Raw genomic sequence first — 23,601 nt, forward strand, 5'->3', positions numbered from 1 at the left:
ACCTGCTCACTTATATTCCTGGCACAAAGCTCTCCTCCCTACAATCTTTTCTCTATATAACTGAGACTGACTTCTTAAAGCAAGTGTCTCAAAGTGTCTCTTTCAGTTCAAAACAACTAAACGTAAAAACTTATCTCTCCTTTCTCCTAAATCTCTAATAAAATTATAGTAAATGAAGATACTAATGAAAAAAACAGATCCAGCAAAAGGCAGCCCAGTGTATATGAATGGTTTATAATGGAGAAAAGGGAGGTACCTGGATCACAGACAGCAGCGTCATGCAAAGCAGGAGTAGGAAGAATGTTTAAAAAGAGAGTTAATTGAAAGCCTGTCTACTGAAATACTAAGGTGGTCTAGGACTCCACACCAACTCATCTTAACCTCTCCCTTTTCTCCCCACACACTGAGCACAGAAGCCCAACATTATACTCCCAGGCATCCAAAATAGCTCTTAAAGAATTTAATTAACAGTATGAGCATAAGGTTTCTAATGATGCTGGAACTGCCTCCACTGCTACAGAGTAAAGATCTCAAGATCTCCCCTTTTTAGCATCCAAAGAGTGGTTTCCCCATCTACTCACCCTAAAGATAACAAGCACTGTTCATACCTGAGCTCACACCAAGTTCTATTGCTGGGAGAGAGCTAGCAGAGAAACAGGCATCAAAGAGCAGAGGGAAATGGTAACAGTCACCAGTCTTCTATTCTTTAATATGAATGAACTAAGGGCCACCAAATATATGGGAAACAGAAAATCGAATAAATAAATTACTGACCAAAAGGAAACAAGTGGAAGTAAAGAGCAGAGAACTCTTAAAAACAAAACTCCAGTATATATTGAGGAATTTGAAAAATTAATGTATCCATTGAAGAAGAACAGGCTATTACAAACAAAAGAACTCTTGGAAAATAACATATTACTACATTCCTGGGACCCCTGTGATTTGGTATCATAATCTGAAAAAAATATGAATTTTCCACTTAAGAGTTTGAGCTCCCATCCCAGCAAATATTTATTGCAATTACTACTAAGGAGCATAATCAACAAACTTTAAATAGCAAATCTTTTCCATCTCAGATGAAGGAAAATAACAGCAATAAAGATGCCATTAACCAAAAAGAAGAAAGAAAAAACATGCAAAGACATACAGATTATACATAATCAAAATGTACTATTACTTCTGAAAATTTTGTTTACATGTCCTTAATGAATGTGAGGAGCTTTCCAGGTGGCACAGTGGTAAAGAATCTATCTGCCAATGCAGGAGACATAAGAGACACAGGTTCGATCCCTGGGTCAGAAAGATCCGCTGGAGTTGGAAATAGCAAGCCACTCCAGTATTTTTGCCTGGAAAATTATATGGACATAGGAGCCTGGTGGACTACAGTCCTTGGGGTTACAAAGAATCAGACACATTCTTGTCTGACACAGTATGGAAAAAATTATGAGACATATTTGAAAAAACAAAAGTTTCAATTTTGTTCTGTGCTATTTCATAGGTCATAAAAGAATAAAATTATAAATGCATAATCCATATAAAAAATCCACATAAGCAACTGACAAACTGCTAGTTCTTCTCTTAGATTTTAATGTTATTATTTCTGAAACAAACGTCAAATCCAACAAATAAGTATAAAAATGTTTTCAGCCTACAGGAAATGAGTATATTCTCTCCCTACCCTACAGTGATTTTAATAAGCATTGTTAATAAACTATGCATCTATTACATGAGTCAAATGTGTAAAAGCATTATTGTACTTCTTTATATTATAGTTAATATACATTTCCAAAAATGAGTACTAGGAATAAAGTATAACAGATAAAAAATCACGCATTAATTATAAAAAGGGATGTGATATGTGTATACATATTGCTGACTTATGCTGTTGTACAGCAGAAACTAATACAACAATGTAAAGCAATTATGCTCCAAAAAAAAAAAAAGAACTTGGGAGTTGTCAAAGTACAGAGTCACTTAGAATATTACTTAAACACTGTTATTTTATAATCTGAAATATCTCTCGGCTCTATCAAGCTAGCCTGGGACGACATAATGAGACGCTGTACCTGTAATGTATGTATAATGGCAGGGAAATAAAAGATATAAAGGAAAAGGAAAGAAAAAAACTGAAGGGAAAAAGAAGACATATGGTGATTGACTCTCAAATAAGTACAACACTACAATGTCTTATGACTATTGTGGGAAGTAAAACAATTTTATTCTTGATATGTACATTGCAGTACCCATTATAAATGGGTTATTTATTCCAATAAAATAGGGTTTACTTGTAGATTCACTAGGTACTACAAACAAAGCTAGTGGAGGTGATAGAGTTCCAGCTGAGCTATTTCAAATCCTAAAAGATGATGCTGTGTAAGTGCTGCACTCAATATGTCAGCAAATGTGGAAAACTCAGCAGTGGCCATAGTACTGGAAAAGCTCAGTATTCATTCCAATTCCAAAGAAAGGTAATGACAAAGAATGATCAAACTACTGTAAAACTGTGCTCATTTCACGTGCTAGCAAAGTCATGCTCAAAATCCTTTAAGCTAGGCTTCAACAGTACATGAACTGAGAAATTCCAGATGTACAGCTGGATTCAGAAAAGGCAGAGGAACCAAAGATTAAATTGCCAACATCTGCTGAATCATAGAAAAAGCAATGGAATTAAAAAAAAAATCTGCTTCATTGTCTACTCTAAAGCTTTTGACTGTATGGATCACAAAAAACTGTGGAAAATTATTAAAGAGATGGGAATACAAGACCACCTTACCTGTCTCCTGAGAAATCTGCATGCAGGACAAGAAGCAATAGCTAGAACCAGACATGGAAAAACAGACTGGCTCCAAATTGGGAAAGGAATATGTAAAGGCTGGATATTGTCAACCTGCTTATTTAACTTATATGCAGAGTACATGCTGATGACTCACAACTGGAATAAAAATTGCTGGAGAAAATATCAACAACCTCAGATATGCAGATGATACACTCTAATGGAAGAAAGTGAAGAGGAACTAAATAGCCTCTTGATGAGGGTGAAAGAGGAGGGTGAAAAAGTGACTTAAAACTCAACGTTCAAACAACGAAGATCATGGCATCTGGTCCAAACACTCCATGGCAAATAGATGGGAAAAAGTGGAGACAAGGATAGATTTTATTTCCTCGGGCTCCAAAATCACTGTAGATGGTGATTGCGGCCATGAAATTAAAAGATGCTTACTCCTTGGAAGGAAAGTTGTGACCAACCTAGACAGCATATTAAAAAGCAGAGACATTATTTTGTCAACAAAGGTCTGTCTAGTCAAGGCTATGGTTTTTCCAGTAGTCATGTATGGATGTGAAAGTTGTACCACAAAGAAGGCTGAGCACCAAAGAATTGATGCTTTTTAACTGTGGTGCAGGAGAAGATTCTTGAGAGTCCCTGGACAGCAAGGAGATCAAACCAGTCAATCCTAAAGGAAATCAACCCTGAACATTCATTGGAATAACTAACGCTAAAGCTCCACTATTTTGGCCACCTGATGAGAAGAGCCAACTAATTGGAAAAGACCTTGATGCTGGGAAAGACTGATGGCAGGATGAGAAGGGGGCGACAGAGGATGAGGTGGTTGGATGGCATCACCGACTCAATGGACTTGAGTTTGAGCAAACTCTGGGAGATAGTGAAGGACAGGGGGGCCTGGCATTCTGCAGTTCATTGGGTCACAAAGAGTTGGACACAACTTAGCGACTGTCAACAGCAATGTACATTTATGAATGTAAAAAATTTTACATGGGTTTATCATTCAATGCCTTTTGCCAGTTGTAGCTTCCAGAGAATGCAAAATGTAAATTATTTTGCAGGATGCAGCCTTTCAATGCAGTGAACAGCAAATGGGACAGTGGGTGAGGGCTGGGGAGGCACCAGTTGTCATTACATTAATAACAGATTTCAGTTCCTGCCATTCATAAATTCGTGGGCAATTAAAAAAAAAAAACAAACAAACAGACCTGCATATCTATTAGCCTCACAGGGCAGGAAGCAGTGAAATCTCACTGTTAAGAAGTTAAAACATCATAATGAAACTTTTCAAGCTGAATGTTGAAGAAAAAAACTAAAAATATTTAGACTTTACATAATCTCAAGCAACACCCTTTATTCAAATTCAGCTGTGATCTAATCACTTCTATTTTCCTACATTTATTTATATATTTGTCCCCACTCTAGCACATTTTCCTTTTTTTCTGCCGATCCAAACAGACCTGTCATCTTTTAATGCCAAAACTGCATTTGCCTCAAAATTCTTTTCCAATTTTTATTCAATCTATGTTATTTCCTCCATTCTCTCAGTGTCAAAATAAAACATTATTAGATTGCTTTGGGTAGTATACTCATTTTCACTATATTAATTCTTCCAATCCATGAACACAGCAATCCCACTGCTGGGCATATACACCAAGGAAACCAGAATTGAAAGAGACGCGTGTACCCCAATGTTCATCGCAGCACTGTTTACAATAGCCAGGACATGGAAGCAACCTAGATGTCCATCAGCAGACGAATGGATAAGGAAGCTGTGGTACATATACACAATGGAATATTACTCAGCCATTAAAAAAAATACATTTGAATCGGTTCTACTGAGATGGATGAAACTGGAGCCCATTATACAGAGTGAAGTAAGCCAGAAAGAAAAACAACAATACAGTATACTAATGCATATATATGGAATTTGAAAGATGGTAATGATAACCCTATATGTGAGACAGAATAAGAGACACAGATGCATAGAACAATTTTATGGACTCTGAGGGAGAAGGTGAGGGTGGGACGTTCTGGGAGAATAGCATTGAAACATGTATATTATCATATGTGAAACAGAACACCATTCCATGTTCGATGCATGAGACAAGGGCTCAGGGCCGGGGCAATGGGATGACCCAGAGGGATGGGATGGGGAGGGAGGTGGGTGGGAGGTCCGGGAAGGGGAACACATGTAAACTCATGGCTGATTCATGTCAATGTATGGCAAAAACTATTACAATATTGTAAAGTAATTAGCCCCCAACTAAAATAAATAAATTTATTAAAAAAAAAACATTATTAGAGAAGTTGGCCTTTTCATACTATTCATGGGATTCTCAAGGCAAGAATGTTAAAGTGGTCTGCCTTTCCCTTCTCTAGCGGACCACGTTTTGTCAGAACTCCCCACCATGACCTGTCCGTCTTGGGTGGTCCTACATGGCATGGCTCATAGTTTCATTGAGTTAGGCAAAGCTGTTGTCCGTGTGATCAGTTTAGTTTTCTGGATTGTGGTTTTCATTCTGTCTGCCCTTTGATGGATAAGGATAAGAGGTTTGTGGAAGATTCCTGATGGAAGGGACTAGCTGTGTGGAATACTGAATACCGCTCTGGTTGGCAAGGCCATGCTCAGTAAATCTTTAATCCAATATTCTGCTGATGGGTGGGGCTGTGTTCCCTTCCTGTAGTTTGGCCTGAGGCCAAGCTATGGTAGGGTTAATGGCCATAGTGGCACCCTCCTTCAAAAGGACTTATGCCAGCAAGCCACAGCTCTCAGGACTGCTGCAGTCAGTGCCCCTGACCTGTTATATCATAGAAAGAGCAAGAGAAAAAGCAAAAAAAAAACAAAACAAAAAACAGCTATTTCTGTTTCATTGACTACAACAAAGCCTTTAACTATGTGGATCACAACAAATTGTGGAAAGTTCTTCAAAAGATGGGACTACCAGACCACTTTACCTGCCTCCTGCAAAACTTGTATGCAGGCCAAGAAGCAACAGTTAGAACTGGACACGGAACAATGGACAGGTTCCAAATTGGGAAATGAGTATGTCAAGGCTGTATATTGCCATCATGCTTATTTAACTTCTATGTAGACTACATTATGTGAAACGCCAGGCTGGATGAAGCACAAGCTGGAATCAAGACTGCCAGGAGAAATATCAACAACCTCAGATATGCAGATGACACCACCCTTATGGCAGGAAGAAAAGAGGAACTAAAGAGCCTCTTGATGAAAGAGGAGAATGAAAAAGTCGGCTTAAAACGCTACATTCAAAAAATGAAGATCATGGCATCCAGTCCCATCACTTCATGGCAAATAGATGGGGAAATAATGGAAACAGTGACACTTTATTTTGGGGGGCTCCAAAATCACTGTATATGGTGACTTCAGCCATAAAATTAAAAGACATTTGCCGCTTGGAAGAAAAGCTATGACAAACCTAGACATTGTATTAAAAAGCTGAGACATTACTTTGCCAACAAAGGTCCATATAGTCAAAGCTCTGGTTTTCCAGTAGTCACATATGGCTGTGAGAGTTGGAACATAAAGAAGGCTGAGCCCTGAAGAACTGATGTTTTTCTGTGGTGTTGAAGACTCTTGAGAGTCCCTTGGACTTCAAGGAGATCAAACTTGTTAATCTTAAAGGAAATCAATCCTGATATTCATTGGAAGAACTAATGCTGTAGCTCCAATACTTTGGCCACCTGATGCATAGAGCTCATTCATTGGAAAAGACCCTGGTGCTGGGAAAGATTGAAGGCAGGAGAAGAAGGGGATGGCAGAGGATGAGATGGTTGAATGGCATCACCAACTCAATGGACATGCGTTTGAGCATGCTCTGGGAGATGGTGAAGAATAGGGAAGCCTGGCATGCTGCCATCCATGGTACTGCAAAGAGTCGGACACGACCGAGTGACTGAACAACAACCATGGAAGTCAGCACGTTCTATTGGACATTACAGCTATTTATCTTCTATTTATGAGTCACATTTTTATTTTTAGATTTTTTATTTTTTAATTTCTCTTTATTGGATGTATAGTTGACATAGAAGATTTTATTAGTTTCAGGTGTGTTACATATTAATTTGATACTTATATACATTACCAGTTTATCACCATGATAATCTAGTAACCATCACTCATCTTACAAAGTCACTGCAATATTATTGACTATATTCCTTATGCTCTACATTCTATCCCCATGACTTATTTATAACTGGAAATCTATACCTATTTATCTCCTTAACCTATTTTTCTCACCCTCTAAGGCCCTCCTTTCTTACAGCTACCAGTTTGTTTTCTATATCTATGTGTTCATTTCTGTTTCTGTTTTTAGCTTCTACATATAAGTGAAACCACACGGTATTTATATTTCTAGTCTTACTTATTTCACTTAGTATAATAACTTCTAGGTCCATCAGTATTGTCACAAATGACAAGATTTCTTTTTTTATGGTTAATATTTCATCATATAAAGATGCTCAATTCATCCATCAACGGACATTTAAGTTGCTTCCATGTCTTGGCTATTATAAACAATATTGCAGTGATCATAGAGTGTATGGTTTTTGATTTAGTGTTTTCATTTTATTCAAATATCCAGAAGTGGAATTGCTGGATTGAACAAAGTTCTATCTTTCATTTTCTGAAGAATCTCTATATGCTTTCCATAGCAACTACATCAATTTACAATTCCACCAATAGTGCATGAGGGACTTCTTTTCTCCACCTCCTTACCAATAATTTTTGTCTTATATTCTTGAAAATAACCATTCTAAGGGGTGAGGTGATATCTCATTGCAGTTTAAATTGACATTTCCTTGATGGTTAATGATGCTGAACATCTTTTCATGTGTCTGTTGGTCACCTGTATGTCTTCCTCAGAAAAAAGGCTATTCAACTCCTCTGCTCATTTTTTTAATCAGATTGGGTTTTTTTATATTAAAATATGAGTTCTTTATATATTTTGGATATTAACCCCTGATCAGATATATCATTTGTAAATATATTCTCCATTTAGTAGGTTGACTTTCATTTTATTGAAGGTTTCCTCCTCTGGCAAAGACTTTCTAGCTTGATGAAGTCCCACTTATTTTTCCTTTAGTTTCCCCAGTCCAAGGAGACAGATCAAAAAATACTGCTAAAACTGATGTCAAAGAGCATACTGCCTATATTTTCTTCCAGGACTTTTATGATTTCAGGGCTTACAGTTGACTCTAAACATTTTGAATTTATTTTTTGTATATAGTACATGAAAGTAGTCCATTTTCATTCTTTTGCATGGACTAGCCAGTTTTCTCAACATTGTTTATTAAAGAGATTGTCTTTTTCCCCACTGTATACACTTCAGTACTTTGCCATAAATTAATTGAAAATATAAATATGGGTTTATTTCTGGGCTCTTTATTCTGTTCCAATGATCTGTGTGTCTGTTTACTGTGCCAGTACCACTTTTTGGTTACCATTGTTGTTGTTCAGCCACTCAGTCATGTCTGACTCTTTGTGACCCCATGGACTGCAGCACTCCAGTCTTCCCTGTTCTTCATGATCTCCCAGAGTTTGCTCAAATTCATGCCCAATATGTCAGTGATGCTATCTAACTATCTCATCCTTAGCATCAGAGTCTTTTCCAAAGCTTTGGCTCTTTGCATCAGCTAGCCAAAGTATTGGAGCTTCAGCTTCAACATCAGTCCTTCCAAAGAATATTCAGGGTTGATTTCCTTTAGGATTGACTGGTTTGATCTCCTTGCAATCTAGGGAACTCTCAAGAGTCTTTGCCAGCACAATTTGAAGACATCAATTCTTCAGCACTCAGCCTTCCTTATGGTCTCGATTACTATAGCTTTGTAGTATATTTGTGAAATTAGGTAGCATGGTAACACTAGCTTTGTTCTTTCCTAAGACTGCTTTGGTTGTTTGGGGTCTTTTGCAGTTTCATACAAAGCCTAGTATTATTTGATCCAGTTCTGTGAAAAATGCTATTGGTATTTGATAGAAATCACGTTGAATCAGTAAAATGCTTTGGGTAGTACAGACATTTTAGCAATATTAATTCTTCCATTCCATAAGTATAGTATATCATTAACGTTTTTTGTATCATCTTCAATTATGTTCATCAATTTCTTGTAAATTTTAGAGTGTAGGAGGTCTTCTACCTCCTTGGATAAGTTTATTTCTAGTATTTTATTCTTCTGGATGAAATTGTGAATGGGATTTTTTTCTTAATTTCTCTTTCTTGTAGTTTATTATTAGTCTATAGAAACAGAGCAGATTTCTATCTATTGATTTTGTATACAGAAACTTCATTAAATCATTTATTAGTTCTAACAATTTTTTGTAGCATCTTCAGATTTTCTATATGTAGTACCATCATTTGCAAACAGTGACAGTTTTGCTTCTTTTCATTTTGTAATTTTTCTTTTTCATGTCTGATTGCTCTTTTAGGACTTCCAATACTATGTTGACTAAAAGTGGCAAGAGTAAACATCCTTGTTTTGTTCCTGATTTTAGAGAAGCTGCTTTCAGCTTTTCACCACTGCGTAAGATATTGGCTGTGAGTTTATCATACATGGCCTTATTCACTGAGATATGTTCCCTCTATATCTACTTTATTGAGAGTTTTTATCATAAGTGGATGTTGAATTTTGTCAAATACTTTTCCTACATCTACTGAAATAATCATAATTTTTTATTCTTAACTTTGTTAATGTTGTATATCACACTGATTTGTGGATGTTGAACCATTTTTGTACCTCTGAAATAATCCCACTTGATGATGGTGTATCATCCTTTTAATGTAATGTTGAATTCTGTTTGCTAACATTTTGTTGGAGATCTTTGCATCTATGTTCATCAGAGATACTGGCCTGTAAATTTCTTCCTTTTTTTTCAGTAGTGTCTTTATCTGGTTTGGGCATTAGGGTATCTTTACTATATGTTTGCTTTTAATAGTGTTTTTTTTTGTTTTTTTTTTTTACAGTTTTCTCATTTCTACTTTTACCTTTTTCTTTTCTATCTAAATAAATCTCTTTAAGATTTATTTTAAGGCCAGTTTAGTGATGATCTATTCCTTTAGCCTTTGCTTGTCTGGGAAACACTTCATCTCTCCTTTGAGGCTTCCAAGGTGGTGCTTGTGGTAAAGAAGATGATTGACAATGCAGGATACATAAGAGACGCGGGTTCAATCCCTGGGTCAGAAAGATCCCCTAGAGGACGGCATGAAAACCCACTCCAGTATTCTTGCCTGGAGAATCCCCATACACAGAGGATCATGGCAGGCTACAATCCATGGGGTCACAAAGAGTTGGACACGACTGAGCAACTTAGCATGCACACAATAACCTTGCTGGGTGGAATATTCTTGGTTGCAGGTTTTTCCTTTCACTACTTTGAATATATCATGCCACTCCCTTCTGACCTGAAAGTTTCTGCTAAAAAAATCAGCTGATAGTCCTATGAGGATTCCCCTGTGTATAACATTCTCTTGGTGCTTTTAAGTTTCTCTCTTCAACTTTTGATATTTTAATCATAACATATCTTGGTATGGATCTCTTGGGTTCATCTTGTTTGAGGTAGTCTATACTTCCTCAACTTGGATATCTGCTTCCTCCACCAGATTAGGGAAGTTTACAACAATTATTTTTAAAGTAGTTTTCCTGTCATTTTCTCTATCGTTTCTTCTTCTGGGAGCTCCATAATGCAAATGTCAGTACCCTTGATGTTGTTCCACAGGCCCCTTCAATTACCCTTATTTGTTTAACTCTTTGTTTTATTTTTCTTTTCACTATTTGATTTTCTCTCCTTGTCATCCAGGTCACTGATCCATCTTCCTGCATTCTCTAATCTGCTTTTTATTATCTTCGGTGTATTTTTTTTTTTTCAGTTATTGTATTATCCCATTCTGACTGGTTCTTTTTTATATTTTCTATCTCTTTGTTGTTTTCACTGAGTTTATCCATTTTTCCCCTGAGATTGGTGGTATTTTTATGACTATTTGAACTGTTTATCTGGTAAATTGCTTATCTCCATTTCACTTAGTTCTTTTTCTAAGGTTTTATTATTTTGTTTGGAAGGTATTCTTTTGTCTCGTTTTGTCTCTCTGTGTTTGTTTCTATATATTAGGTATATCAGCTACATCTTAGAAGAGTGGTCTTACATAGGAGTTCCATGGGATCCAGTGTTATACTTCCCCCTGGTCATCAGATCCAGGTGCCCCAATGGTATCCCCTTGTATAGGCTGTATGGCCCTCTTGGGGCTGAGACACAGTTGCTGCAGGCACCCTGGTAGACGGAGTTGACCCCTGGCCCAGCTGGCTGTGTGCTTCAGACATGACTACTATTAATGCTCTAGTGGGCAGGTCTGATCCCCTGCCCAGCTGTCTGTAAGAACAGACAGTGACTGTTGTGGGCATGCTGGTGTGTAGGACTGGCTCCCTAGAGCAGAACACTCTTTAGTGGGGTGCCAAGGTCAGCTATAGAATTGGTGAGAATACTTCCCCCAAATGAGAGCCACTCTGGGAATGCCCTGCTGCTGGCCAGAGCTGCCTACTAGGTGGGGCCGGAAAGGAGCTATTTGGAGGGACCAGTCAGGGCTGGACAGGCTAGGCAGGGCTAATCTTCAAGGAAATGACAGGGTGGGGTGTGTGGTGTTATCTATGTTCACAGAGAATGTCACAAGTGGCTCTTCTCAGCACCAGGACAGCTAAGTGAAAGGAGAATTGGGAAAGAAAAAAAGAAAGTGGTGGGGGGGACGTGAAGGGAGAAGGGAATCTGCCAATGCTTTCAGCCCTGGAGAAGATTCCCATTGGATCTCTGCTCTCTCAACATATCCCCTAAAATTAATCAGTGACTTGCCTTCTTGTATGACCAGGCACTTTTCAAGCTGCTGCCTCTGCACTAGGACTCAGACTTAGTTTGTGTGAGTTTTTCTAGAGTGAAGCCTTATTTTCCCCCAGCCCTCTGGCTTTCCTGAATATAGCCCTCTGGTTTTCAAAGTGAGATGTTATGGGGACTCATCTTCTGGTACAGGTTCCCTGGACTGGGCACCTCAACATGGGGCTTGGATAATTTGCTCCACAGAGGCACTCCTCAGTTGTGATATCTATCCCACTAATGGGTCATCACACTGCTGGTATGTGTCCTGACTAGACTGTGTTTCTGCCTCCCCTATGCTTCTTGATGTGGCCTTTAAAAAAAAAAAAATCCTTAGTTGCAGTAAATCTGTTCTACTAATCTTCGGGATGTTCTCAGAGATGGTGGCTCTATATGCAGTTGTAATTTTGCTGTGTGCATGGAAGGAAGTGAACTTAGGATTTTTCTACTCCACCATCTTGGTCTGTATCCTCTGTGATTCATCTTCTTTCCAAGACTATGAAGTTTTTCTTGGCAGCATCAGCCTCTGAACCATTTTTGTATCTATCCTCAATGATGCCAAGAACACTGCCTTGCATATAGTTAATTTTAGTAAGTATTTTCAGGTGGTAGAATAAATGAAAATTTGAAACAAATACATCTAATTCCTCAGACCTGACTACAAATCATCTTCAAAATTTCAGAGTGAGGAGTGTGCCAATATTTCATGTAAATGAAAAACAAGAGTTTTATTTAACTACAAGCTCCAGTAACTACTAAAAAGTCAGAATTTTACTAAGATGGTTTGACAGAAGTATAATGTCTACAACAAAGGTGGTAGCTATAGTACTGTATGTGTCACTAATTCTCTATCACAGGTTTTATAAACACTATCAGTTCAGTTCAGTGCAGTCGCTCAGTCGTGTCTGACTCTTTGCGATCCCATGGACTGCAGCATGGCAGGCCTCCTTGTCCATCACCAACTCCTGGGGTTTACTATAGTAATAGATTTAAAATTTCAAGAACACTGGTAAACTAGAGATATTTGAAACAGTATGATTAAAAAGATGAATATGGGGGGAGGGCTTCCAGTTCAAGGTGACAATGAACATATGTCCTCCTATACACACATCAAATCTACAGCTAGAAATGGGAAAGTTCATTCTCAAAGAAAAACAGAAACTAGCTGAGTGACTTCTATGTATCAGCCAAACAAGAAAATATCCACATTAAAATAGGTAAGAGAGGCTGAGACACAATCTCTCAGTAAATCCCACTCTCAGCATGGCACAACAGGGGGGAAATTCAAAACTCCCTGCATCTTCTTGAGCACCAAAGAGTTTGACCCCACATTTGACACCCTAAGAATATCTAAATATAGAAGTGTCAAGAAAGCCCTAGGTTTATAATGTATTGCCCTAGAATCACTGCTTGGACTTGGTACTTTGCTATTGGAACTCTGAATATGATCATCTTTTAAGTCATAATAAATGATCTTATTTTTCATCCTATCATTACATGAGTTTTGAACACAGCTAAGAAAGCACAAACAAAAGCACAAACTGTCAGGCAGTTGCTATCTTAATTTTTCTTTATATTAAGTAACATTCTCATATAAAAGTCCATATTGTCAAAGCTATGATATTTCCAGTAGTCATGTACGGATATGAGAGCTGGACCATAAAGAAGACTAAGCACCAAAGAACTGATGCTTTTGAACTGTGGTGCTGGTGAAGACTCTTGAGAGTCTCTTTGACTGCAAGAAGATCAAAGCAGTCAATCCTAAAGGAAATCAACCCTGAATATTCATTGGAAGGACTGATGCTGATGATGAAGCTCCAATACTTTGGCCACCTGATGCCAAGAGCTGACTCACTGGAAAAGGGATACTGGGAAAGATTGAGGACAGGAGGAGAGGGAGGCAATAAAGGATGAGATGGTTGGATGGCATCCCTGATTCAATGGACGTGAACTTGGGCAAACTCCCGGAGATGGTGAGGGACATGGACGCCTGGAGGGCTGCAGTCCATGGGGTCACAAGGAGTGGGACACAAATTAGTGACTGAACAACAATAACAAGTAATATTCTTATATAAATGACAACTATATGGAACTGTTTGACTTTCCTTTTCAAAATACTTATGTTCTCATCATTGACTTATATTTTAATATTATGCATACCAAAGTAAGGTTTGTATATATGTTTGTAAGAAAGAGTTTTTAATTGAATTTATTATTTTTAAAATTACATATAGAGAATACACTTATCAAAACTATTTTGTATGATTAGAATAATATTTTAGCCATCTACCTTAAACCAATAACACCACACATTTCAGTTTTCATTTTTAAAAATCTAATTTTTCATATAATTCATTCTATAAGTAGAAGTATAAACAAATGCTTGCATGCGTGTTAAGTCACCTCAGTCATGTCCAACTCTTTGCGACCCTATGGACCATAGTCTGGCAGGCTCCTCTGTCCATGGGATTCTCCAGGCAAGAATACTGGAGGGGCTGCCATGCACTCCTCCAGGAGATCTTCCTGATCCAGGGATAGAACCCATGTCTCTTACATGTTGAAGCAAATTTGGTACAATTATTTTGGAAAGCATTTTAGCCTGATGTACAAAGAGAATTAAAATGATCAAGCACTTTGACCTCAAAATCCACCTGGAAATTTATCCTTATGAAATGAATCAAAAGAAGTAAAAGATCAGTGCTGGATATTTACTTCCATTTTAAAAACTTTCATTAAATTATGAGCTTAAAAATGTATTAGCATCTATCATGAATTGTTTGAATTTCTCATCTACACAACCCAGATTAAACTTATTATTAATTTATTAACGCAATAATTTGCATTATCCCTATGTCTAAAGAATGGATTAGAAATTTATTACTCCATAAAGGAATGGAACAACAGACTGGTTCCAAATAGGAAAAGGAGTACGTCAAGGCTGTATATTGTCACCCTGCTCATTTAACTTATATGCAGAGTACATCATGAGAAATGCTGGGCTGGATGAAGCTTGTGCTGGATCGCCATCCCTGGGATTCTCCAGGTAAGAATACTGGAGTAGGTTGCCATTTCCTTCTCCATTGCATGAAAAGGAAAAGTGAAAATGAAGCACAAGCTTCATCCAGCCCAGATTGCTGGGAGAAATATCAATAACCTCAGATATGCAGATGACACCACCCTTATGGCAGAAAGTGAAGAAGAACTAAAGAGCCTCTTGATGAAAGTGAAAGAGGAGAGTGAAAAAGTTGCCTTAAAGCTCAACATTCAGAAAACTAAGATCACGGCATCTGGTCCCATCACTTCATGGCAAATAGATGAGGAAACAGTGGAAATAGTGGCTGACTTTATTTTTCTGGGCTCCAAAGTCACTGCAGATGGTGATTGCAGCCATGAAATTAAAAGATGCTTATTTCTTGGAAGGAAAGTTATGACCAACCTAGACAGGATATTAAAAAGCAGAGACATTACTTTGCCAACAAAGGTCTGTCTAGTCAAGGCTGTGGTTTTTCCAGTGGTCATGTATGGATGTGAAAGTTGGACTATGAAGAAAGCTGAGTGCTGAAGAATTGGTGCTTTTGAACTGTGGTGTTGGGAGAAGACTCTTGAGAGTCCCTTGGGCTACAAGGAGATCCAATCAATCCATCCTAAAGGAGATCAGTCCTGCGTGTTCATTGGAAGGACTTATGTTGAAGCTGAAACTCCAATACTTTGGCCACCTCATGCAAAAAGCTGCTGCTGCTGCTGAGTTGCTTCAGTCGTGTCCGACTCTGTGCGACCCCATAGACAGCAGCCCACCAGGCTCCGCCATCCCTGGGATTCTCCAGGTAAGAATACTGGAGTAGATTGCCATTTCCTTCTCCATTGCATGAAAAGGAAAAGTGAAAATGAAGTCGCTCAGTCGTGTCCGACTCTTAGCGACCCCATGGACTGTAGCCTACCAGGCTTCTCCATCCATGGGATTTTCCAGGCAAGAGTACTAGAGTGGGATGCCATTGCCTTCTCCGGTGAGTTGACTCATTGACTTCCAATGAGTCAGCGAAAAGCTAACTCATTGGAAAAGACCCTGATGCTGGGAAAGATTGAGGGCAGGAGGAGAGGGGGACGACAGAGGATGAGATGGTTGGATGGCAACACTGACTCAATGGACATGGGTTTGGGTGGACTCAGGGGGTTGGTGATGGACAGGGAGGCCTGGTGTGCTGTGGTTCATGGGGTCGCTAAGAGTCGGCCACAACTGAGCGACTGACCTGAACTGAACTGAAAGGAATAATTTGGAATCTATTTACCAGACTAATAAGTGCAAATGACATTCCTTGAAACATCACAATATTTGTTATTACACATAGCTATGAAACTTTTTCCTTCACCGTTATCTCTTTACAAATGAATATGCTTGAGCTCATGCTAATTCATTTCAGTAGTGCCTGACTCTGTGACCCCATGGACTGTAGCCGGTCAAGCTCCTCTGTCCATGGGATTCTCCAGGCAAGAATACTGGAGTGCATTGCCATTTCCTCCTCCAGGGATCTTTGCGACCCAGGGATCGAACCCACATCTCTTATGTCTTCTGTATTGGCAGGTGGGTTCTTTACCATTAATGCCGCTAGCAGCATCAAAATTCCGGTGCAAGAGTTCCCATGTGTCTGTGTCGAAGGGCAGGCTGGTAGAGCAGAATCTTCCCAGAAGAATAAAAGACCAAACAAATAAATGCAACTCCTGATCTGGTACGAATTCAAGTGATACTACTTTGCAAATGAATTCAGTTCACCATCTGAGTTTGCAAATATGTTTCTTTGCATGTTTCTTCAATACCAAGCAGTTTCTTCCTTGTACCACAAAACAAGCAAAAACAAAGAAAACAAAACAAAACAAACAGAACTAAGTGCACATCATTACTGGAAAGATTAATACTAAAGTTTTCTTTTTTAAAAAATGTACATAAAATGTTGAATTACCACAAATACTAAACTGATGAAAGTAGAGGTAATGTCTAACAAAATCATAAGTAGCTGCCGTATGTTATGTTTTCAATATTGAATTCATTGGTGACTTGATTGTAGGTGATAACAAGCAAGCAGTAATGTGATCAGAGGAGAAAGCAAGCAAAGGGCAAACACGATAAAGTGTAATGAAGTAGTTGAGATTTTTCTCTATTGACCTTATATACTATCAATAATGAACTCAGATTAACATATGGCATTCTTACTATAATGACTCATTGAGAAGAGAAAGTATTATTGACATCCTGTGGGGATTTGTTTGTAATGAGTTACTTTATTTTGTTTAAATTTGGGATTCATAAAAGGGTATAACACTCAAGCTCACCCTCTGACTCAGTAATCAAAAATTTGTTTTTCGTAAGCATGAGCCCTTATAACCTGAATATGAAGTTCCTCCATTAACAGGGCTTCAAATTGTTCTTAGAGTTTTATTAAAGTGTCTCTTCTCTTGTTTTTGCTTGTGATACATCCAAAAAAGTTAATGTTTTCTACTAAAAAGTGTTAGTCCAATGAACTTGATTCCTTTTAGGGCTTTTCATTACATCTTCTTGGTTAGTAATATTATAATAACTTATGTTTACTTTTAAGTAAGCTTGATTAGCAGTCATTTTATTTACTTTTTAAAAAGTCCTAAAGTTGTCTATATTTCATTACTTCCTTTTTATTCTGTAAACCACTGAAATATGGTGTCCATTTCTAGTATTCCAATAAAATTGTCCTTGCTAAGATTGGTAATGGGCTTTTTACTTATTAGACCCTCTGGAAACTGTTAAATATTTAACTGATAACAAGGACAAATGTATATTAAAATGTCTCTTGTGCTCAGATTTCCTGGATTTTCTTTGAATCCTAATAATTATCTCTCTAGATAATTGTTTGATATTGGATAAATAAGTAGAAATTTTATGCCCTAAATTTAACTCTTGTTTTGTTGGTTTAGATTTGGGGTAAGTAAAAATTGTTTGACTTGTGTAAAGTGAAGAATCAAAACAGATAAGCTCATCAGATGGTGACTGATAAAGCTGTAGCTACAAGTTTAAACCTCAGGAAAGATTTAGCCCTGTGCCTCCTCCCAGGGCCACAGTAGCCAGTGATGCAGCAGCCTGGCCATTCCCTTCCTGCTCCCTGAAACAGAGCTCTGGACACTCCTTCTCTCTCTTTCTTGTCTACCCCTTGTCCCTCACCCCCTAAAAAAGGGAACTAGTATACCACAGGGTCCTGAAACTACATAGCAAAATACTGCTTTCTTTCCACTTAATTTGAAGGTCTGTGTGAGTACTCTTTTCCTTGTCATTAGATGCAAAAAATAAGACAGGATCTTATGACCTAAGTGCTCAGTGCAAGACTCAGCCCCCACAACCACAATTTCTCACACTTCCTACAGCTGTGACACCACTGATCACTTCCTCATTAAAAGTCTCTCCCTCCTTAGTTTTAGAAATATTACACTCCTGTTATACATGGTGCTCTTTGTCCTTCCCCACTTTCAGTCTCTTATTTCCATGCTTGACCCACTCCTCATGCTCCAAATTCAATACTGTAAGTCTGTTTCAATATATTCAACTATTGTGCATATTTCAAGTTCTCTCAACAGGTATGTAGGATCCACTGTCTCAGGTTTGATGCCCCCAGGCATCTCACACTTGCCTAATCTAACTAGACACTACTCCTAATCTCATTCTGTGATGTCTGTATGTATGCACTGTCATCTATCCAGTTTTTCAAAGTGAAGCCATTCTTAAAATAATCCCCTCCCTTTTTCCTCCCCCAAATCTGCTGTCACCAAGCAACTTCCATATTTTTACTTTTTCCTATCTCTGGAATACATCTTCTCCTTTCCGATTCCACTAAACACGATCTCTCTTTATTTTTCAGGGAAGTATTTTTGTCACTAAAATGATCTCCTTTCTCTTCCTACTCTACAAATCACTCTGTTAAAATTTAGTCCTTCCAAAGCAAGAAGTGACTTAGTATACATGCCAAGCAAGAGCTTAATAGTGTCTTTTTCATACTTAAAATTGTATCATAATTCAGTTTCCAAGATCAAACCCAACCTCTTCAGCACAGTGTATGACCTTAACTTGTGATTCCTGCCCAACTTTTCCAGAATTGATTCGTCTGGATGCTGATAGCTCCTGTAACAAATTGTAATGACTTTTCTCAATCCAACTTTCTTTCTCTTTCATAACTGACAAGGTGAAAATTTCTAATCCAAGGGCAGCTTTCATTCACACAGTGTTTCAGGGCCACAAAACCTCTGTTTTGTAGTTCTGTCATCTCATAGGGTCTCAGCATCAAACCAATGGAAGAGAAACAGTATGGTCAAGGCTCATCTGCTGCTTAAGATCCTTAGCTTGGAAGTAATATTTGTTTCTTCTCAAACTCTGCTGGCTGAAATTCAGTCATATGGCCACATGTTAGCTGGCCAGTTCTCAGCAACAGTTCTATACCAAGGAAAAGGGAACATAAACTTTGGTGAACAGTTTACTTTCTCTGCATTAACACAGAAAGTCTCTTTCCATTCCGTGTCTGGCTCCCTCATGCACTGCAGCCATACTTAACCCTCATAATCCTGAAATACACTACGGTCTCTTGGCATATATTGCTGCCTTTTGCTCATGCCTATCTTCTAATCTTTTAAAAACATAGCTGAGAAATCTTTTTGTGTAGAAAACTGTCGGAGTCCTGCTCCAGCTGGTCCAGGGGTTCCCTCAGGATGGACGGCATCGGCGAAAGGATGAGAAGACACAGCAAGTCTCAGAGTCTCATAGTATCTCCTAACTTTATTTTTTCCAAGGCAGCTTTTATATCTTCAGTTGTACATAGAGGAGAATGTAAAATGTAGAGTCGTGCCAAATCAGCTCAATGGGTCAGAAGTTTTTTGACCCTTATCGAAACCAGGATGTATATCTTAACAAAGTTTCATTTTGTTTACATCATCTTCTGGCCTGGAGGCCTGCTAGCATCTTGTGACTCTTTATTGATAAGGGTTGATCAGCCAGAACACTTTAAAACGTATTCTTGTATCAGACACGGAACGTACCAGAGTTACATTTTTTAAAGAATACAGGCACAGCAGATTATGACAAAGAAGAAGAAGTGAAGTGAAGTCGCTCAGTCGTGTCCGACTCTTTGCGACCCCATGGACTGCAGCCCACCAGGCTCCTCTGTCCATGGGATTTTTCAGGCGAGAATACTGGAGTGGGTTGCCATGCCCTCCTCCAGAGGATCTTCCTGACCCAAGGATTGAACCCACGTCTTTTAAGTCTCCTGTATTGGCAGGTGGGTTCTTTGCCACTAGTGCCATATGGAAGCCCACCTTTTATTAATAAATACTCTTAAATAGCTTAAACAGAAAGCAAGAATCATGAAGAGTTACAACCATGGTGTAAAATTATTAAGACATAAACCCCATCCAGGCAGAAGGGGACAGCAATATAGAAACTTGCTCATTTTGAGTAAGAAATCAGGTGAAAAACAAAAATAAATACTCTTGGTGAGTCCACAACTACAGGCCAGACTTCATAAAACAAGACATCTGGAACTATGTAAGTCAGGGTCAGTGCTACAACTCAAAGGGGTCATCAAGCTCTTGGGATCTTCCCACAAGTCCTATATGCATGTGTATGTATGTGTGTATATATGTATTTGTGTATGTATGTACAGGCCTCCCAGGTAGCTCAGTTCAGTTCAGTCGCTCGGTCATGTCCAACTCTGCAATCCCATGGATTGCAGCACGCCAGGCTTCTCTGTCCTTCACCAACTCTTGGCGCTTGCTCAAACTCATGTCCATTGAGTCAGTGATGCTATCCAACCATCTCATCCTCTGTCATCCTGTTCCCCTCCTGCCTTCAATCTTTCCCAGCATCTGGGTCTTTTCCAATGAGTCAGTTCTTCGTATCAGGTGACCAAAGTATTGGAGTTTCAGCTTTAGCATCAGTCCTTCCAATGAATATTCAGGACTGATTTCCTTTAGGATTGACTGGTTTGATCTCCTTGCAGTCCAAGGAACTCTCAAGAGTCTTCTCCAACACCACAGTTCAAAAGCATCAATTCTTCAGTTCCTAGCATTCTTTATAGTTCAACTCTCACATCTACACATGACTACTGGAAAAACCATAGCTTTGACTAGACGGACCACATATACATATGTATGTGTGTGTATATATACATGTAAATATGTGTATACACACAATCATATTTAAAATTAGGTAGGAATGCTTTTCTAGAAATCTTCAAGATTTTTCCTCAGCCAAATCTGAGAAATATGCCGACATGTGTGTCAATAACAGGCAAAGGAGACAGGCTGGTGTCACCGTGATTGTCCATCAATCAAAATTCATACTTCAGATTAGGACCCTTGTTCCATGAATGCACTGCTCCCCAATATCTGACCAAAATATGATATCTTAACCAAGTGGTTCTTAAAGTGAGGTCCATAGGATAACATTATCAGCATCACATTTGAATTTATCAGAAAAGCACATTCCAGGCTCCATCCCAAACCTATTGATTCAGAAAATTGAAGATAGTGCTTCACAAATTGAGTTTTAACAAGAATTTCAGGTGGTTCTGATGCACATTAACTTGAGAACCACTACTTTACCATATAAAAGCAGATGCTGAATTTTGGATAGGCAACTAATAGTTTATGCTATGCATAGGCATTTTCTAATTAAAGATATTTTCTAATTAAAAGTACTTTTCTTTAGAGATCATAATAAAATGAAAGCAAATGTAGTTAAAACAAAACAAAAACCAAAGCTATTAAAAGTACAAGAACAACAAGAAAATGTTAATGTACAGAGGGGAATAAAATCTTAACATGTTTGAGAAAATAGGAAGAGGCAGATGTAATTATTTTATAACAGGAAGTTATAGTGTGTAAAGAGGGGTATAAGAAGAAAGAGATCCAACTTAGCACCACAGAATCCCAGAGACTATTCTAGAGACTGAAGACTTCCTGATTTCAAACAAAAGGGTGAATAAAGATCAAAATGAGAAATGCTTGGAAGTCCGTATTCAGAGGCCTAAGCACCAACCCTCATTCTCTATTGCCATGGAGAGAATGTGGCAATGGTATAAACTAACCCTAAGCAAGATGAGGGAGACAGAAATGGCAACCCACTCCAGTATTCTTACCTAGAGAATCCTGTGGACAGAGGAGCCTGGTGGGCTGCTCTATGGGGTCTCACAGAGTCGGACACGACTGAAGCGACTTAGCAGCAGCAGCAGCAGCAAGCAAGATGAAGATTTCTTTTGTTGAAAGAAAACAGAACGTCTAGAGATTCAAGAACAACATTCATAGAAGAGAGGAGGTTAAAAACAACATTGCAATGCAACGTACTGGATCTCTACAGTTTTCCTACTCCTTCTGCAGTAGATAATTAGCAATCAGAGAGCTAAAAGGCAAGGTACATCTCACTTCTTTTCTCCATATTTGGCTTTAATGGTTTAGCAGGTCATGTGTCACTTTGGTAAATAAAAGTGTTAATTGAAAAACAACAATGAAAAAAAATTTATGACCTGTCGGGAGGTAGGGGGATCAGTGTATGTTTTCTCTTAGGTGATGAGTAACCTGGATACAATCTTCAAGATTCCCCTGTCCGGAGGGGGTCTTATCCTTCTATTGTCATTTCCACAGGCACTAAGCACCGAGTTCAGAGTCCATTAGAGAGGTGGCCGAGCATGATCAGCATGAACAGGCCTAAGATGGAGTCCAGGCCCTATGAATTCCTTCTTCACTAGCAAACAGGCACACTAAGAAAATATTTGTTAAAATGAAAGATTCATTTTTTTTTTAATAAATTTATTTATTTTAGTTGGGGGCTAATTACTTTACAATATTGTATGGCAAAATTGTAAAGTAATTAGCCCCCAACTAAAATAAATAAATTTATTTTAAAAAAAATGAATCTTTCATTTTAACAAATATTTTCTTAGTGTGCCTGTTTGCTAGTGAAGAAGGAATTCATAGGGCCTGGACTCCATCTTAGGCCTGTTCATGCTGATCATGCTCGGCCACCTCTCTAATGGACTCTGAACTCGGTGCTTAGTGCCTGTGGAAATGACAATAGAAGGATAAGACCCCCTCCGGACAGGGGAATCTTGAAGATTGTATCCAGGTTACTCATCACCTAAGAGAAAACATACACTGATCCCCCTACCTCCCGACAGGTCATAAATTTTTTCTGTAACCTTGGGCTTATTGATTATTGACTGTTTGAACACATAACACATGAATGATGGAGTTATTGTGATCGTATTTACCTTTCCTTTGTTTATGTAAGTCACAAGGAAATTGGGGTGGTGGGTTCAGACACGTACACATGGGGTATAAAAGATTTTCACAAATGCTGGTCGGGGTCCTTGGCTAAGAGGAGACTGCCTTGGGCCCGCCGGTGTAATAAACTGCACTTCACTATCAGCATCGTCCTTCTGAGTGAGCTTGTTTCCCGAAACGCGCGGCTATAACACTAGTAGGAGCGTTGTAAACAGTAAACATTCTAAAGGACCTGGTTGACTGGACTCTTCAAAGGAGTTAAACGTCATTTAGTGGAAAGAGAGAGACAGAGAGAGACAGGAGCAGAGAGAGCTAAACAGAAAAAGGCTTGTTTAAAGAGATAAACAAACTCGACTCGTTGCCATGTGTACTCTTGACTGCCCTCTGCTTCCCGGCTGGAAAGCCAGGAGCTCTAAGGGACAGAGGTCGGTCAAGGCAACGGTAAAGGAAATTCCCCGGAACTCCGCACCCAGAGACCCCCGGAGGCGGCCACTCCCTGTTAATGACTTTCTAAGTTTCCAGCTGATTTCGACCTCCCAGTTCCTCGCGGCCCTGAACCTCAGCACCCAAGTTTTTGGAGCCTCTCTAGGGGCAAGGAAAGTAGCCGACAGCCTCTCCTCGCCGCACCGGGGCGGCGGTCCAGCCCCCACGGCTCGCGCAG

The 23,601-nt window shown here is 38.8% G+C and overlaps 1 long non-coding RNA gene across 1 annotated transcript in view; it reads right to left on the bottom strand.

Moving 5' to 3' along the window:
- Positions 1 to 23,138, bottom strand: part of LOC145539813 (uncharacterized) — a 373,122-nt gene extending 349,984 nt beyond the window's left edge. Inside the window, exons 1-2 of the long non-coding RNA XR_014077971.1 lie at positions 22,928 to 23,138; positions 21,800 to 21,938 (exon numbers count right to left, since the gene is read on the bottom strand). This is a non-coding gene — a long non-coding RNA (uncharacterized LOC145539813). The remainder of the gene's footprint in view (positions 1 to 21,799; positions 21,939 to 22,927) is intronic.
- Positions 23,139 to 23,601: the final 463 nt, after the last annotated feature.

This window comes from Giraffa tippelskirchi, chromosome 2 (genome assembly GCF_054371585.1).
Source record: "Giraffa tippelskirchi isolate mGirTip1 chromosome 2, T2T-mGirTip1v1.2.pri, whole genome shotgun sequence".
NCBI classification, from domain to species: Eukaryota; Metazoa; Chordata; class Mammalia; order Artiodactyla; family Giraffidae; genus Giraffa; species Giraffa tippelskirchi.